Source organism: Vicia villosa, unplaced genomic scaffold, assembly GCF_029867415.1.
Source record: "Vicia villosa cultivar HV-30 ecotype Madison, WI unplaced genomic scaffold, Vvil1.0 ctg.000071F_1_1_2_unsc, whole genome shotgun sequence".
NCBI lineage: Eukaryota > Viridiplantae > Streptophyta > Magnoliopsida > Fabales > Fabaceae > Vicia > Vicia villosa.
This window is the reverse complement of record NW_026704996.1, coordinates 118069-125001: the sequence shown is the minus strand read 5'-3', so window position 1 is coordinate 125001 and position 6933 is coordinate 118069. Positions and strand designations below refer to the sequence as shown.

Genomic DNA, 6933 nt, shown 5'->3' with positions numbered 1-6933 from the left:
CCATAGTCGGTTGGTGAGGGTAGCAAGTCAATTCCATTTGTCTTTCAGCCAGCTTATCAAATCTTGCTTCTTGTCCTTTACCACGGAACACAACTTCCATATTATCGACTTCTTACATCTTAGTTAGTAGTTAAGAAAAACCTAGAAGTTGAAAATATTAAGATTAAGTTAGAACTAGGCTAGTGTCGATTTTAAAAATAAAAATGAAATAAAATTAAGTTAAATAACAAGTTATGATAATAAATATAATTATAGTAGGAAATATTTTCTCGAATTAAGATAGCAGTTATAATTATAATAATTATTATAAGATGTATGAAAAAAAAAGTAAAAATGATTAAAATTAAAATAATTAAAAATAGAATAGATTATTTAAATGAAAATTAAAAGGTTAAAAATAGAAATAAAGTAAAATAAAAGAATAAATAAATGTGGGTTGTCTCCCACCAAGCGCTTTGTTTTATGTCGTAAGCTCGACGATTTTAAAAATAGAAAACTATTTTTTCGAAAGAGCGGGCAGCTCGTCAAGTTTAAAAACTTCGATGTTTTCATCGTGTTCGAGATGATGGTAATACTTTAGACGTTGCCCATTTACGACAAAAGTTTTTACGGTTTCTCCTTTGATTTCTATCGCTCCACTCGGAAATATGTTAGTTATTTCGAAAGGGCCAGACCATCTAGATCGTAACTTACCAGGAAATAATTTTAGTCTAGAATTAAATAGAAGTACTTTATCGCCTATGCTAAAATTTTTCCTAGATATACGCTTGTCGTGCCATTTTTTCGTTCTCTCTTTATAGATTTTGGCGTTTTCGTAAGCGTCTTGTCTAAGTTCTTCCAATTCGTTTATGTCTAGAAGTCGTCTCTCACCAGCGGCAGTGTAGTTTAGGTTTAAGTTCTTAATGGCCCAATAGGCTTTATGTTCTAATTCTACCGGGAGGTGGCATGATTTTCCATAAACGAGTTTGAATGGGGTAGTTCCTATTGGAGTTTTGAAAGCTGTTCTATAAGCCCATAAAGCTTCATTTAGCTTGGTTGACCAATCTTTCCTAGATATAGCGACAGTTTTCTCCAATATTTGTTTTATTTCGCGGTTAGATACTTCTACTTGACCGCTTGTTTGTGGGTGGTATGGTGTAGCTATTCGATGATTTACTCCATATTTCCGAAGGAGTTTCTCAAGTATTCTTGAAATGAAATGGGAACCACCATCGCTAATTACCAATCTTGGCACACCGAACCTAGGGAAGATGACGTTTTTGAAGAGTTTGATAACTACTCGTGTATCGTTTGTAGGAGAAGCGATAGCCTCTATCCATTTTGAAACGTAATCGACAGCTACGAGTATATATTGATTTCCAAACGACGACGGAAACGGACCCATAAAGTCTATTCCCCAGACGTCAAATATTTCTACTTCAAGAATGCCCTTTTGAGGCATTTCATCGCGTCTCGAAATGTTTCCGGTTCGTTGGCATCTATCACAGTTTAGTACAGCAAAATAAACGTCTTTCCACAGGTTGGGCCAGAAAAGTCCAGATTGAAGGATTTTGGCGCAGGTTCTAGATGTGCTATGGTGTCCTCCACACGGTGCAGAATGGCAGTGTGTTATTATGCTTCTTATTTCTTCCTCGGGTACACAACGTCTAAAGATTCCATCGGGGCCTCTTTTGAACAGGAGTGGGTCGTCCCAATAGTAATGTTTTAGGTCATGGAAGAATTTCTTCTTCTGTTGGTAACTTAGATCAGGAGGAAGCACACCAGCAGCTAGGTAGTTTACGAAATCTACATACCAAGGTGTGTCAGAGCGGGCTAAAGCTATTTCAGCTAAGTTGTTGGTTTCAGCGTTTGGATGGTATGGTTCGAATTCATTTGCTTCTAATTGAGCGATGAGTCTTTCATAAGGGAAATCATCGTCAATTGGTACATGTTCGGGTTTTAGATTTTCCAATCGAGAGAGGTGATCTGCTACGACATTTTCAGTACCCTTTTTATCTTTAATTTCCAGGTCGAACTCTTGTAGTAACAAGATCCATCTCAAAAGTCTTGGTTTGGCGTCCTTTTTGGTTAGGAGGTACCTAATGGCGGCATGGTCAGTGTATATGATTATTTTGGCTCCTACCAGGTAAGAACGGAACTTGTCTAGTGCAAATACGACAGCTAATAATTCTTTTTCTGTCGTGGCATAATTCATTTGAGCTTCGTCTAGGGTTCTACTCGCATAGTATATGACATGTAGTTTCTTATCTTTTCTTTGCCCTAGAACGGCTCCTACAGCATAATCACTCGCGTCACACATTATTCCGAAAGGCTCATTCCAGTCGGGAGGTTGCATAATTGGCGCAGAGATTAATGCTCGTTTAAGCGTATGAAATGCTTCAGTGCATTTATCGGTAAAAATGAATTCGGCGTCTTTCATTAGTAGTTCAGTTAAGGGTTTTGTAATTTTAGAGAAATCCTTAATGAAACGTCGGTAAAAACCAGCGTGTCCCAGAAAACTTCTTATTTCTCTAACGGTTTTGGGAGGTTGAAGGTTTTCGATAATTTCAATTTTGGCTTTATCTACTTCGATCCCTCTATCGGATACGATGTGTCCAAGTACAATTCCTTGTCGAACCATGAAATGACATTTTTCCCAATTAAGGACTAGGTTAACGCTTACGCATCGTTTAAGTACCAGTTCAAGTTTCTCTAAACATGTTTCAAAACTTCCTCCACAGACAGAGAAGTCGTCCATAAAGACCTCCATTATTCCATCTAGGAAGTCGGCAAATATTGCCATCATGCATCTTTGGAAGGTCGCGGGTGCATTGCATAGTCCAAAAGGCATTCGTCTATAAGCGAATGTACCATAAGGACAGGTAAACGTGGTCTTCTTTTGGTCGTCAGGGTGGATAGGAATTTGGAAAAATCCGGAGTATCCATCCAGATAACAGAAATGCGAGTGTTTAGCTAGGCGTTCGAGCATTTGATCTATGAAAGGTAAAGGGAAATGGTCTTTTCGGGTAGCTTTGTTTAGCTTCCTATAGTCAATGCACATTCTCCATCCAGTTTGGGTACGTTGTGCTACAGATTCGCCTTTAGCGTTAGTGATTACAGTAACTCCTCCTTTCTTTGGTACGACGTGAACAGGGCTAACCCATTTACTATCGGATATAGGATATATTATTCCGGCTTCTAGCAGTTTTTGGATTTCCTTTTTAACCACATCGCTCATAATAGGATTTATCCGCCTTTGATGTTCCCTTGAGGTTTTACTATCGTCTTCGAGCATAATGCAGTGCATACACAGAGAAGGGCTTATACCTTTCAGATCTGATATGTTATATCCTAAAGCGGTTGGGTATTTTCTTAGGACATTAAGTAATTTTTCAGTCTCGGTTCGTCCTAAGTTGGCGTTCACTATAACTGGTCGGTTTAGTTCTTCGTCTAGAAATTCGTATCTAAGATCGGTAGGAAGTGTTTTCAGCTCTATAGCAGGTTTCTTAGGTTCAGGTATAGGATCGGGAGTTAAAGCTAAGCATTCACTCAAGTGGTCATCTTGATATTCCTCACGCCAGTTGTCATCTTCAAAAATTGGCGGCATAGGAATTCTTAGGATCTCAGTTTCCTTATTTGGTTCGGATTTTATTTCTTTGACACACTCGTCGATTATGTCAGCAGAACAGCATGTGTCAATTATAGAAGGTGCTTTTAGGAATTGGGAAAGGATAAATTCTATTTTCTCTTCTCCTACTTCGAAAGTAAGCTTTCCTCGCTTTACATCTATAATTGCACCAGCGGTTGCTAAGAATGGTCTTCCTAATATGATCGGGATGTTAGAATCTTCTTGGATATCCATTATGATGAAGTCAGTTGGGATGTAGAATTGACCTACACGAACAGGGATATTTTCTAACATTCCTACAGGGTATTTAACTGAACGGTCAGCTAGTTGAAGAGACATTCTCGTTGCTTTAAGCTCACCTAGATTTAGTTTCTTACAGGTTGAAAGCGGCATCAAACTAACACTAGCTCCTAAATCGCAAAAGGCCTTCTCTATAATGGTTTTACCTATTACGCAGGGTATAGAGAAACTACCAGGGTCTTTCAGTTTTGGAGGCATGTTATTTTGGATGATAGCGCTACATTCAGCGGTAAGCGTTACGGTTTCGTTATCCTCGAGTTTCTTTTTGTTTGATAAGATTTCTTTTAGGAATTTAGCGTACGAAGGCATTTCAGTTATGGCTTCTGTGAATGGTATGGTTATGTTTAATTGTTTCAGAAGTTCTACAAATCTTTTAAATTGCGCTTCGGTTTTTGATTTAGCTAATCTCTGAGGATAAGGAATTGGTGGCTTATAAGGTGGTGGTGGAACATAAGGTTTCTCTTTTTCAGGTCCCACTTCGTTATTGTTCTCTTTAGTCTTAGCAGTTTGGTCATCAGTTGATGTCTTTTGGGTTTCCTTTGGCTCTTGTTGTGACATGGGTACGTTTTGAGTTCTAGGATCAATGGGTCCATCGTAATTCGTTCCACTTCGTAGTGTTATTGCGTTCGCATGTCCTTTAGGATTAGGTTGTGGTTGAGCAGGAAACGTGCCAGCAGGGGCAGCAGTAGGTGCTTGTTGTTGGGCTACTTGTGAGATTTGAGTTTCTAGCATTTTGTTATGAGTAGCTAAGGCATCTACTTTGTTCGATAGTTGTTTTAGTTGCTCGCTGTTGTGGATGTTTTGGTTCAGGAAGTCCTTATTGGTTTGTTGTTGGGAAGCTATAAAGTTCTCCATCATGATTTCTAGATTCGACTTCCTAGGGGTATTTTGAGCAGCTACAGGCGCTTTTTGGTAGCCAGGTGGTACAGCAGGTGCTTGTCCAGGCGCGTACAACGCATTGTTGTTCTTATAAGAAAAGTTGGGGTGGTTTTTCCATCCAGGGTTGTACGTGTTAGAGTAAGGGTTTCCTTGAGCATAGTTTACTTGATCAGATGGGACTCCAGTCAAGAGTTGACATTCGGCAACTACATGTCCAGTTAATCCACAGATCTCGCAGTTAGGTGTTACAGCAGCAGCGGTGGCTGAAGGAGTGATGGTTAAGTTCTCGATCTTTTGAGTTAAAGCGTCTACTTTAGCGTTAACGCGGTCTATACCACTTACTTCGTACATTCCTCCTTTGGTTTGGGTTTTCTCTAGAGCGGCTCGTTCTCCACCCCATTGGTAATGGTTTTGTGCCATATTCTCTATGAGTTTGTATGCTTCATCATGGGGTTTGTCCATTAATGCTCCGCCAACAGCGGCATCTATAGTCATTTTAGTGTTATATAAGAGACCACCATAGAAAGTATGGATGATCAGCCATGGTTCGAGTCCATGATGAGGGCATATTCTAAGCATGTCCTTGTAACGTTCCCAAGCTTCGAAGAGTGATTCATTATCTTTCTGGGTAAATCCGTTGATTTGACCTCTAAGCATAGCAGTTTTGCTAGGCGGAAAGTATCTCGCTAAGAATACTCTCTTCAATTCGTCCCATGTAGTTATGGAATTAGAAGGCAGGGATTGAAGCCACGCTCTAGCTCTATCTCTTAAGGAGAAAGGAAAGAGACGTAATCGAATAACTTCGGGACTAACGTTGTTAGCTTTGACAGTGTCAGCGTATTGCACGAACACAGATAAATGAAGGTTAGGGTCGTCTACAGGGCTTCCAGAGAATTGGTTCTGTTGAACAGCTTGGACCAACGAAGGTTTCAGTTCGAAATTGTTTGCCTCAATCGCAGGTGGTGTGATACTTGAGTGCGGTTCAGCGCGCGAAGAAGCGGCATAGTCTCTAAGAGGACGAATAGCAGCCATCTCTAACTTCGGGATAATTTGATTGATTTGATCAGTAAAAGTCAATTCCTGATTAATAGGAATTGGTGCTACTTCCGGAAGATTGCGAGCTCGACGTTTGACGTTAATGAAACGTTCGATCTCGTTAATTCGTTGTATTAAATCTCCTCCTTGTGAACGAGTATTTGGCATACAATCGTTCAGAAAGAAAGGGAAGAATTGTCCTAGTCTCTACGGTGTAACAGTGAGTTACGATATCGACTTAAATAGTCCCCGGCAACGGCGCCAAAAACTTGATCGCGACTTTACGTGTCTATAAATCTGATGACTGCAAGTGCACAGTCGTGTCGTGTAGTTTTAAAAGATATCGAATCCACAGGGACTATGAATCGATCTACCGTTATCTAAGGTTACTATGTAAAGCTAGGGCTACTAAAATTTTGATTGTTCCTAAGGGATAGTGATAGTGAGAAATAAAGAATATAATAAAAGATAGGTATCAGTATGTATTTCGTTTAACTTAAGGTAATCCGAAGGTCCATTGGCTTTTGCATAATTTAATTAAAAATCTTTACTAATTAAATTGATTAAAAATCCTCGTCTCAAACTTTCGCTCTGTTGATTCAGATTACTATCCTAATCCTAATGTACGCTTTCGCCATCCCATTAGATTTTAGAAGAGCTTTTTGGAAACAACGTAATTAATAAAATGCCTATTTTATGAAGTTGTTATCTATTTAAATCTCCTAATCTCAAACTTTCGCTCTATTGACTCGGAACAAGCTAATATCCCTAACGTACGCTTTCGCCATCCCGCTCGGGTGTAAAAACAATTTTTGAAAACAAATAAGTCCCAATTAGTTTTAATACGCTTTCGCCATCCTTAAAACTAATGTCCTATGTCTACTATCTGGTTAAATATCTCAAACTTTCGCTCTATTGATTTTAACCTTTGACCGTCTTAACCCCTCAAACTTTCGCTCTATTGGTTTTAAGACTTACTAATTAAATTAGACATATAAACCAAAAATAAGTGATATTTAATAAAACATAATTAAGCCAATTTATTTCGGATCCCTCGGTTAACTTACTCTACATACCGACACCTTAGTAATTTAGCCAGACATATTAATATG

At 39.0% G+C, this 6933-nt stretch overlaps 1 non-coding gene across 1 annotated transcript; it reads left to right on the top strand.

Annotated features, from left to right (window-relative positions):
• The first annotated feature begins 5336 nt into the window (after window positions 1–5336).
• On the top strand, window positions 5337–5443 carry LOC131623470 (small nucleolar RNA R71). The gene has a single exon (XR_009290237.1). It is a non-coding gene; the product is annotated as a small nucleolar RNA R71 (small nucleolar RNA).
• The last annotated feature ends 1490 nt before the right edge of the window (window positions 5444–6933 follow it).